The sequence below is a fragment of the Dendropsophus ebraccatus genome, chromosome 13 (assembly GCF_027789765.1).
Source record: "Dendropsophus ebraccatus isolate aDenEbr1 chromosome 13, aDenEbr1.pat, whole genome shotgun sequence".
NCBI lineage: Eukaryota > Metazoa > Chordata > Amphibia > Anura > Hylidae > Dendropsophus > Dendropsophus ebraccatus.
Window position 1 is genome coordinate 62,489,583 of NC_091466.1, and position 11,365 is coordinate 62,500,947.

General features: G+C 45.4%; 1 long non-coding RNA gene across 1 annotated transcript; it reads right to left on the bottom strand.

Moving 5' to 3' along the window:
• Positions 1-1,600: 1,600 nt before the first annotated feature.
• LOC138771195 (uncharacterized) lies at positions 1,601-6,338 on the bottom strand. Its single transcript, XR_011359561.1, has 3 exons — positions 6,118-6,338; positions 4,539-4,609; positions 1,601-1,852 (listed from the first exon to the last, which is right to left on the bottom strand). It is a non-coding gene; the product is annotated as an uncharacterized lncRNA (long non-coding RNA).
• Positions 6,339-11,365: the final 5,027 nt, after the last annotated feature.

Genomic DNA, 11,365 nt, shown 5'->3' on the forward strand with positions numbered 1-11,365 from the left:
GAAGAAATAGTGCACCGAATATTATTATGTAAAGGGATAAAGAAAAGTAAACAAGTTAAAGGGGTACTCTAGCGAAATTTGTTTTCTTTCTTAAATCAACTGGTGTCAGAAAGATTTGAAATTTATTCTATTTAAAAATCTCAAATCTTCCAGTACTTATCAGCTGCTGTATGTCCTTTAGGGGAGATGTTTTTTTCCCAGTCTGACACAGCGATCTCTGCCGCCACCTCTGTCCATGTCGGGAACTGTCCAGAGCAGAAAAGGTTTTCTATAGGAATTTGCTACTGCTCTGTACAGTACCTGCTTAGACAGTACTTGCTGTGTGTCCTGCAGGAAATGGTGTATTCTTTCCAGTCTGACACAGTGCTCTCTGCTGCCACCTCTGTCCATGTCAGGAACTGTCCAGAGCAGTAGCACATCCCCATATAAAACCTCTCCTGCTTTGGACAGTACCTGACATGGACAGAGATGGCAGCAGAGAGCAGTGTCACACTGGGGAAAAAAAACACTTCCTGCAGGACATACAGCAGCTGATAAGTTCTGAAAGATTTGAGATTTTTATTTAGAAGTAATGTGCAAATCTGTATTCCCTTTAACAATTGACTAATTTATTTGGAATCAACATGGTTATGTAAGAGTTAAGGTAGCCTTATGTCTTATCTATACAGTATATAGAGATGAGTGTGGGATAAGCTAAATCTATAGCAATCAGACATAATTATAGCAACATAGTCAGAAACAAAGGACCGGGGGCCTCCCCGCTGTTACATTCACTTTGGACTTGTTTTGTATGTATAGGAATATAAAACTACCTGTATATATGTAATATATATATATATATATATATATATATATATATATATATATATATGTGTATACTCTAGGCCTGCTTCGGCCTTCTTCTCCACTGAACTTACAGTAGGTCTTGGGTGGTGATTGGATAATGGTATTTGATTGTACTGTAAGGCAGAGAAGAGAACCTAACCATTGTCCCCAAGTATCTCCCGGGGAATGTGAATACATTCTAATGAAGCTTCAGACATGTTATGGATTGCTATACTGTAGCTTCAATCAATGAGCCCCTCCTGCTGTGATTATTGGTGGACTGATGGGCATCCCAGCTCGAATTCACAAAACTCCAGGATGAAGGAACATCAGTGTCATCTTTTAGTTCCATTGTGGAGCATAATGTATTCAATTGCAATACCCACTCTGGTATAATAACATTTTGACCCCTACGAATTGAGGCCATCCGGTGATTGGAGTCGAGTTCAGAAGACGCCAGGTGAATTATGGATAAGACCTCAAGTGCAATCAGTGGTGATACGGTTATTTTTTTTATTTTATTTTTTTCTTGGATTGGTAGTGGGTAGTAGATAAGGGGTTAAATACGCAACATGCATCACTAGTTAGTTAATGGAGATAACTGATGATCTCATGTTCTCCGTCTACATAGGGACAGGGTTATTGTACAGAAATGAGTGGCGTGCGGAGACCTGGTAACTTGAGAACTTGCCCGGAGTTGTTCCGCTCTTTCCCTCCCTCTACATCGAGCAGCTTGAGCCGCTGGAGCCAATGGGAACGCGGCTTTCATCTTCACATTACTATCATTTTAGTTAATTAATTGAGCCCCTGGAAGAGTCTCAGTGTAAATATCATTTTAGCAGTTTAATAACAGCGCTGACTCACTTTGGACTCCCTCTGAAGCCTCATAGTGCGGATTTCTGGTTGGCAAGTGCGCCACCTACTGCTTATAGGTGGTAAATGCAAGGAAGAGCTTGATTTTAAGTGTGCGTGACAAAGAGGATCAACTTCATTGTTGCCCATTGATATTCCGGAGGTTTCTGTCTCTCTGGTGAAATATTGAGAATTACAAGATGTGATTGTGACATACAGTAGGAGTCATTGAATTTAGAAACAAGACAATGCACTGCTAATTCACATACGGTTAGGAGACAGGAAAGGATGTGATTGGAAAGACATGACATATATATATATATATATGTATAATATTTTTTATTTTTTTGGGTGTCATTCCATAAATGTATTGATTTTTTTTATCAGGCTATTTTTATATAATAAAATAAAAATATACCAAGGGTTATGTATATTCCATTAATGATAGAGATGACACTATCTATCCTGTCTATTTCCTGATAGAAATGATGATTTCAGAGCTTAATGCATTAAAGAAATTATCCGGATTATCATAAACAGCCCCACTCTTGTCCTCAGTTTGGGTGAGGTATTGCAGCTTAATTTCATGGAGCTGACTTGCAGTACCAAACACAACCTGAGAACAAGGTTGGCGCTCTTTTTGAGCCAAGTTTACAAAAGTATAACTAGGCAGGGAAGCTTAAATATTTTGGCCTTTTTATGCATGACACAAAGACAAATGGGTGGGGCTTAGGAGAGCACGTGGGCGTGGTTTACAAAACATTTACTATAGTTAATGTCAGAAATTGGCAAAAATGTCAGGTGGACAGAAAGGAAACGGATGCCCCAAAATTTTTTAAGAGGCACTTCTGACTCCAGCTCACCATGTTCTAACAATGGTAAATTATTTCCCCTCAATGTCCCTGGTAAAGATGGGTCAAAACTAGCAAGTCAATAACAAAACTTATATACTGATATGTATAAAACTAGTGATACCAGGGCTGGATTATTACTGGAGCTCCTGTATCTTAAAGGGATATTCCACTCAAAGATAACTTTTCATATGTTGCTGCCCATGGTGAGACTAACAATTCCTTCCATACTTATTATGTGTTCAGTCTCCTTCCCCTAGTTCTGAGCTGCTGCTTTCTGCTGAAGACACAAAAAACCTGTGTGTGAGCTTTTCTTTCCCAATCCCCCTCCTCCCCCTCTCTTCTGATGTAAACAAGTCCCTGGAAAGCTTTATCTACAACTTTGTAACTTCTTTGTAAGGGTATGTGCACACTGAGCAATTTTGACGGAAACTCCATCGCTGAACTCTCAGCTCGCCCCCGCTCGCAGGCTGCGGCGGGTGCGCTGTCTCCGTCCGTGTCATAGACTCCATTCTATGCACAGGCGGATTCTTTCATCCATCCAAAGAATGATCAAGGGACTTGTTTCAGCTCTCAGAAAGGAGGGGTGAGAAGTGGGACATGGAGAGAAAGGCTCACACACAGATTTTTGTGTCTTCAGCAGAAAGCAGCAGCTCAGAAATGGGTGAAGGAGACTGATAATTTTTACAAGTATAGAAGGAAATGTTAGTCTCACCATGAGCAACAACATATGAAAAGTTATGTATGAGTGGAATACCCCTTTAAGTTTTCACTACTATTTCAAGCAATTTCCCTTTATTTAATAGCTTATGTGATTCTTAATTTATTTGTTAATTATTTATCAAAGACAACAAAGTGTTGGCCAGTGGGTGTTATACTTCTCTGCAGTCTGGTGTCCACTGCCTGTTGCCATGAGGAATTTGTCTGCAGTAACAGTTAGATAAGGACAGAATAAAGGAAGTGTGGGTGTGGCTTATCATGTGCTGTGTGCAGGAGAGATTTTGAGCTATGGAACTACAAACTAAGTAAGTCTCCCTGCTGACCATGATCCACACTGTTCCTATATAGTAAAATAATACTTAAAGCGGTATTCCACTCAATTATTTTTGCATTATACGTTGCCCACCTGTAGCTTTCCATCTTTCCAATATCAATTCATTATGGATTCTGCACAGTTTTGCTGTTATCTAGATGCATTCACCCCCACCGAACACATAGAATCATCAAATCTCAGTCCAACCCTTACACTCCCTGCTCCTGGCCCCCACCCTCTGTGTCAGGATCACGTGTCCTCCATCTCTTCAATGGGCTGGGTAATCGCTTCTAACCCAGCCCCCCTCCCTCCCCCCAGGTCACCTGTGTACCCCCCTGCCCCTGAGCTCACCTGCGGCCCCCCACACTGTGCCCCAGTCCCCCCCCTGGTGCTCACCCATGGCCCCCCATGCCCCCCCACAGTGCAGGCCCCAGCTCACCCGCAGCCTCCCCCCGCAGCTCACCCACCGCCCCGCCCCCCAGCTCACCCGCTGACTGCCCCACCCCCGGGATCCACCCGTGGCCATGCCCCCCCCCAGAGCTCACCCATGGCAGGCACCCCCCTCCCACCTTTCACCCACGGCTGCCCCCCCCCCAGCTCACCCATGGCCAACGCCCCAGCTCACCCACGGTCGGTCAACTAACTTATCTCTGCTATGTCGCTGCCTCAACTCTGCTATGTCGCTAGCTCTGCTATATCATGAACCAATCAGGCATAAGCATTGCATGATGTGAGATGTAGTTTTCTAACACTCGTGGCTGGACACCACTTTTTTTTTTTTTTTTTTTTTTTTTAGCTCTTGGGGGGAATACCCCTTTAACTTTCTATGAGTAGCTGATAAAATGTAGGAAATTATTGAGGAAAACTATTCAAAAAGTTGTTTCCTTTTGCGGGAGACATTGGAATAGCTCAGAGGACACAGGGCAGCTTTAGCATCTCACACATATCTACAGAAATGATGTAAGGAGAGAAAATACCTGAGAGATGGAAGTTACCTACAGCATTTCGGGTTGTTTTTAAGCCACCACACCTCCATCTACAGCTGCCTCTCTGGGTAGTTAGAAACAAAAGTCTGAGCATACTTTTTGCCAATAATAAATTTCATTTTAATTGTTTTGATTTATTCTTCTACACATTTACACATTCATTTTGAGCTTAAAGGGGTAAAATTCAGGGTTTTTTTTAATTAACAGGTGCCAGAAAGTTATACTGATTTGCAATTTACTTCTATTTTAAAAATCTTAAGCCTTCCAGTATTTATCAGCTGCTGTATGTCCTGCAGGAAGATGTTTATTCTCTCCAGTCTTACACAATGCCCTCTGCTGCCACCTCTGTCCATGTCTGGAAATGTCTAGACCGGTACCAAATCCCCACAGAAAACCTCTCCTCCTCTGGACAGTTCCTGACACGGACAGAGGTGGCAGCAAAGAGCACCGTGTCAGACTGGAAAGAATACACCACTTCCTGCAGGACATGCAGCAGCTGATAAGTACTGGAAGACTTGAGATTTTAAAATGGAAGTAAATTACAAATCTATATAATTTTCTGGTACAAGTTGATCTGAAAAAAATGTTTCCCTCCAGAGTACCCCTCAAATGATAATCCATACATGTAAATGGACCTTCACTGTATAGAACAAGGTGCAGCATTAGACTGAATGCAGGTTGGGAGCGGTACCATCAAAGGGTAGAATTACACAGGCTGATGGGGGCCCGATAATAACTGTAAACGAGCGCCGATATTCTAGATCGGCGCTCGTTTACTGGGCCTATTACAGGGCCTGATTATCGTTTAACAAGGGCTGCATGGACATCGTTACCAATGTCCTTGCAGCCCTTGCTTTTACTTTATACATTACCTGTCCATGGTCTAGGGCTCCTCTTGCGGTCTTCTCCCCGGGTCCTGCACGCTTCAGATTCAGAGCGGCCTGTCTCAGCTGACAGGTTGCTCAGCCAATCACTAACCGCGGCGGTCCCGGCCACTGATTGGCTGAGTGGCCTGTCAGCTGAGACAGGCCGCTCTGAATCTGGAGCGTGCAGGACGCGGGGAGAAAACGACCGCAAGAGGAGCCCTGCAGCCTGGATAGGTAATGTATATCATCGGTCGCCGGCCGCGCACCGCTATTACACGTAACGATGTGCGGTCTGCGCTCGACAATTATAGGTTCAAACCTAAATCAACGATCAGCCGATGATTGTTGTCATCGGCTGATCATTGCATTTATTACGGCCAATTACGATTCGACCGATTATCGTTCCGTGTAATAGTACCCTAATACTCATTAGGGAGATGTATCAAGCATGGTGTAAAGTGAAACTGGCTCAGTTGCCCCTAGCAACCAATCAGATTCCACCTTTCATTCCTCACAGACTCTTTGGAAAATGAAAGGTGGAATCTGATTGGTTGCTAGTGGCAACTGAGCAAGTGTCACTTTACACCATGTTTGATAAATCTCCCCAATGATCTGCTACTGACGTGGAAAAAGAAGTGGGTGAGGTGTCATAATTTATAAACCATGACATCCATTAAACATGATGGAGCGAATGCTTCACATACCTGCATCTCAACACCTAGCGGAGGTCAGACCTTTCTCACTGCACTTGGTGGGACTCTGCCTGATACAGCTGAGATGGACAGGAGGGATGTTTGTATATGGACTGGATCCATTCTGACAGGGGCCTATAACAATAATAGGGATCCCTGCCTGGCTGTGGCTTCACTTATCTACAGCCAAAAGAAGGAATAAAACAGAGGACTGAACCTGCGGCTGTCCAGTGACTGTGAAGCTACAACCCCCAGCATACCCTGATGGTCAAAGCTATGAAAGTACTGGCCTGCATGTCTAGGGATCCACTGCCAATCTGAATGGGATCCCCAGATTCAACAAGTAGGATCTATGGCATAGGATATCTCATTAGGCCAAATTGTAGAACACTGCAATACCCTGTAATATTTCAGTGCACTGTTGAATTGATCTCTAATGTTAATAAGTGTATAATAAAATTTGTAAAAAATATTGTTAACAATTGACCATAAAAGTAAAAATATAGCAATGCAAAGCATTTTTAAGTACTAAAACATTAAAAATATATTTTTTTTATTATTGTAATCCTATGGACCCTGAGTCCCTTGTAACGCCTGGAGTAGTGGATCCACTGGACCGTCACCAGCGATGGCACTAACCTCACCAGGGAGCGGAGTCTAAGGGGCCGCTGGTTTTCACCAGAGCCCGCTGCAAGGCGGGATGGACTTGCTGCGGCAGGCGACCCCCAGGTCGCTACCCCTGGCTTGGTTGCTGGTGACGGCAGGCGAGGCGTGGCAGGAGCAGTAGGCAGGAGATCGCGCAGGCAGAGGAAAGAAGGCGTGCTAGCAGGTGGCGGGCAAGGATAGGGACAAGGACTAAGGACAGGAACCAGGGACAAGGACTAAGGTCAGGAACAACAGGGAGCTGGGCCAAACGCTATGGGAAGCATGTAGAGGCTCCAACACGAGGGACAGGGCATGCTGGGATTTATAGGGAGTGATTGGGTGCAACTACCAATTAGGGACGGACTGGCCCTTTAAATCTGAGACAGCCGGCGCGCGCGCCCTAGGAGGCGGGGATGCGTGCCGGCCGGCACAGACGGAGAGCGGAGCGGGACGAGGTGAGGCGCCCCCCGGGGCCGAACAGACCGCAGCGCCGGGTCCCTGCACCGGGACCCCGGCAGCCGCGTCAGACAGAGGGCGGTCGCGTCGGCGGCCCGGAGCACGGGACGCCGCCGCGGCCGTGACATCCCTGATGTTAAAGGAGTACTCTGGTGGAAAAAAAAAAATAATAATAATAAAAAAAATATATATATATATATTTATATATATAATTAGTAGTAGTAATAATATTGTTATTTTTTTTAATCAGCTGTTGTCATGAAGGTAAACAGATTTGTAATTTAAATCTATTTTTTAAAAAAACAACTCAAGCCTTCCAGTACTTATCAGCTGCTGTATGTCCTGCAGGAAGTGATTTATTCTTTCCAGTCTGACACAGTGGTCTCTGCTGCCACCTCTGTCCATGTCAGGAACTGTCCAGAGCAGTGGCAAATCCCCATAGATAACCTCTCCTACTCTGGACAGTTCCTGACATGGACAGAGGTGGCAGCAGAGAGCATTGTGTCAGACTACACCACTTCCTGCAGGACATACGGAAGCTGATAAGTAGGGATGGTCCGAAACTGGCGAGGTTCGGGTTTGTATGAACCCGAACGCTCGGCATCAGATTCCTGCTGTCTGCCCGCTCCGTGCAGCTGGTGGATACAGTGGAAGGACCGCCTGGAAAACTGGGATGCAGCCTATGCCACGGAGCGGGCAGACAGCAGGAATCATTTCCGAGAGTTCGGGTTCGTACGAACCCGAACCGAACTCTGTTCGGACCATCCCTACTGATAAGTACTGGAAGACTTGAGATTTCGAAGTAAATTACGAAGTAAATTTATTTATTTATTTATTTTAAATTCTCAATTTTATTAAATTTTCCAAACATTTAACATAAAAAAAAAAAGAAGAAAAACAGCAGTGTAAACCACACCCGTTAGGGTGGAACAATACTTTAGAGAAAAAGAACCCGATTAAACCATGACAACAAAAGCACCTGATATTTATGGTAATAAAAAGGCAATTTACACCACACAGCACCCTATAGGGGAGAGCTTGCACTGGTGAGAGAAAGCCTGGGGCACACGACTACCCAGGCGGGGACCAAAAAGGGGACCACTAGAGTAGAAGGCAAAGTTAAGGGAGAGAAAGAAAAAAGAATAAGAGGGAGAGGGTAGGGAGGAGGGGGGAGGGACAGGTAGGGCCGCTCCTCACTGAGCCAGAAGGGTCCGGTACTCATCCGTCTCGGTGAATTGGTCCCAGTAAAACCACGTACGAAAAGACTTTGCGTTATGTCCGTGCAGCTGAGCTGTAACGTCTTCCATATGTTTGGTGTCCTCAACTTTACGAATCCACATTGCTATACTGGGAGGATCTGGACGGCGCCAAAGGGCCGGGGTACAGGCTCGTGCAGCGTTAATCAGGTGTCGGAGGACAGAGCGTCGGTAGGATTTGAGAGGGATGTTCGCAATATGCAAGAGAAAAAGCGCCGGGGAAAAGGGGAGCTGGCGATCTGCAAAAGTAGAGGAGATACGCCACATCTCCTTCCAGAAAGGTACCAGTACGGGGCAACTCCAGAAGGTGTGTACGAGAGTGCCTTCCTCGCCGCAGTTTCTCCAGCACAGTGGCGGAACGTCCGGGAACAACCGGTGGAGTCGAGTGGGAACCCGATACCATCGGGAGAGTAGTTTGTAGCCTGCCTCTTGGAGGCGCGAAGAGATGGAACTGGAGTGGGTACAGGTAAGAACCCTGTTGACCTGGGCCACCGAGAGGGAGATATCTAAGTCTGCCTCCCAAGCAGTGAGGAAGGGGGGTGGCGGTTGTTCCGGTGGGGAGCCCAACAGATTGTATAGGAGAGAGAGGGAGTGCCTGAGCGGACCAGAGCCCAAGCAGAGGGTTTCAGTGTGTGGAGGGGCGAGCGAAACCAGAAGGGTTCGGTAGCGAGCGGAGGAAATGGTAAAGTTGCAGTGCCCTCCAGAACCCTAAGGGAGCTGGGTCCGAGAGGTCTCGTAGGTCAGTAAGGGATCGCCATGCCGAGCCATGAAGGAAAGTAGTGGCTCGGAAGGAGCCAGCTCGCAACCAGGTTCGGAAGACCGGGTCCTCCAAGCTGATCGGAAAGGCAGGGTTGCCCAAGATGGGAAACAGGGGGGAGGGGGGAGGGGCCAGAAAGCCAGTGGAAAGGTGCTTATGACACATCTTCAGTGTGGGAACAATAGTGGGATGAGAGCCGGCAAAACGCGCAGAGGCTGGGATCCACGGAGCTGCCAATAGGGGGACTGGGGAAATCGTCATTTCCAGGCCGACCCACAATTTAGTGGGGGTGTGGCGATGCCAATCGAGTACCCGAGTAAGGTGTGCAGCTACATAGTATTGATAAAGATTGGGAAGAGCCAGACCACCTTTTGCTTTCGGATGGTATAAGATTGATTTGGCGAGGCGAGGTTGCTTGTGTGCCCAAATAAATATAGTGAGGAATGTAGACAGTTGCCGGATGTAGGATAGGGGGACCGCAACTGGAAGGGCTTGAAAAAGATTTTGGAAGCGCGGCAAACATTCATTTTGAAGATCGCGCAGCGTCCAAACCAGGTGAAGGTACACCCGTGCCACTTGAGCAAGTCTGCTTCAATGCGCTTGAGCATGGGTAAGAAGTTAGCTTTGAAAAGGTCGGCTGTCGCAGGAGTAAGTTGGACCCCCAGGTACGTCAGAGAAGAACACGACCACCGAAAAGGGAAAGAAGTCCCCAAGGAGGCTGCAACAGATGGGGGAAGAGAAAGGTTGAGTGCTTCGGATTTTTGCAGATTAATGAAATAAATTTCTAAGTAAATTACAAATCTATATAACTTTCTGACACCTGCACCACCTATAACACAGGTGACAAAAGTTTTGGTTGTCCAGACATGATGGGAATAGCAGTTTTGCAACAGCTAGAGGGCTATGAGTTTGACAACCCTGCCCTATAGGTTTGCCGCTAACTGTGTATGATAAGCTGGCAGTCTGTTGTACTTCTGCAGTCATCATCCACACCCATATCATAGAGCCAGTGGTTTGCGTTTGCTTTAGAAAAGTAATTTTATCTGTTTAACAAATGTGTGTTAATTCATTATTAATAGATAGAAATCAATATTACGCTATACACACACAGTGCTGTGTTACTAAAAGCACATCGGAATAAGATAGGCCCGTATTCATTGAATAATTATTTCCATACTAATTCAGCAGTGTCACCTGCATGCTCCCTCTCCAAGTAGGCTCAAGAATTATTCCATCCTATGGGAAACGGATAGATGGTCTTTCATCTTATACACCATACCAGGTGGCAGGCCAGGGTTTACATCCTTAAAGGGCTATTCAACTCAAACATAGCTTTTCATGTGTTACTGCCCATGTTGAGACTAACAATTCATTCCGTACTTGTTGTTATCTATTTAGTCTCCTTCCCCCAGTTCTGAGCTGCGGCTCCCTCCTCCTATCTGAGACAGCTGATGTAAACAAGTCCCTGGCCAGCTGTATCTGCAACTTTGTAATGCTGGGAGGGTTAATCACTTGTTTACATCAGCCGTCTCAGAAGGAAGGGGGGAGGAGGGGGAGACAAAAAGAAAAGCTCCCACACAGTTTTTTGTGTCTTCAGCAGAAGGCAGCAGCTCAGAACTGGGAGAAGGAGACTGAATAAATAATAACAAGTATGGAATGAACTGTCAGTTTCACCATGGGCAGCAACATATGAAAAGTTATGTTTGAGTAGAATAGCCCTTTAAGGATGCAAACCCTGGCCTTACTATCAAACCATTGACAAATGTTAATTTGGCTGAATTTCCATCTAGAGTGTACAGCATGAACAAGAAGCACTACAGTTTGCATCAGAAGAATGAAAGACCACTGAACATTGGTACAAATACTTTATTTAACAATATACTGTATTAGAATTTATTAGGCTGGCCCTATTTTTACAGATTTTTAAAATCTAAAATTTAAAGGGGTTATCCATCATTGGAAAAACATGGCCATTTTCCTCCAGAAACAGCACCACTCTTGTCTCCAGTTTGATTACTGAATTGCAACTAGGCTCCATTCACTTCAATGGAACTCAGCTGCAAAACCTCAAATATCCAACCAAACTAGAGGCAAGAGTGTTTCCGTTTCTGGAAGAAAGCAGCCATGTTTTTTTTCTAAGCCTGGA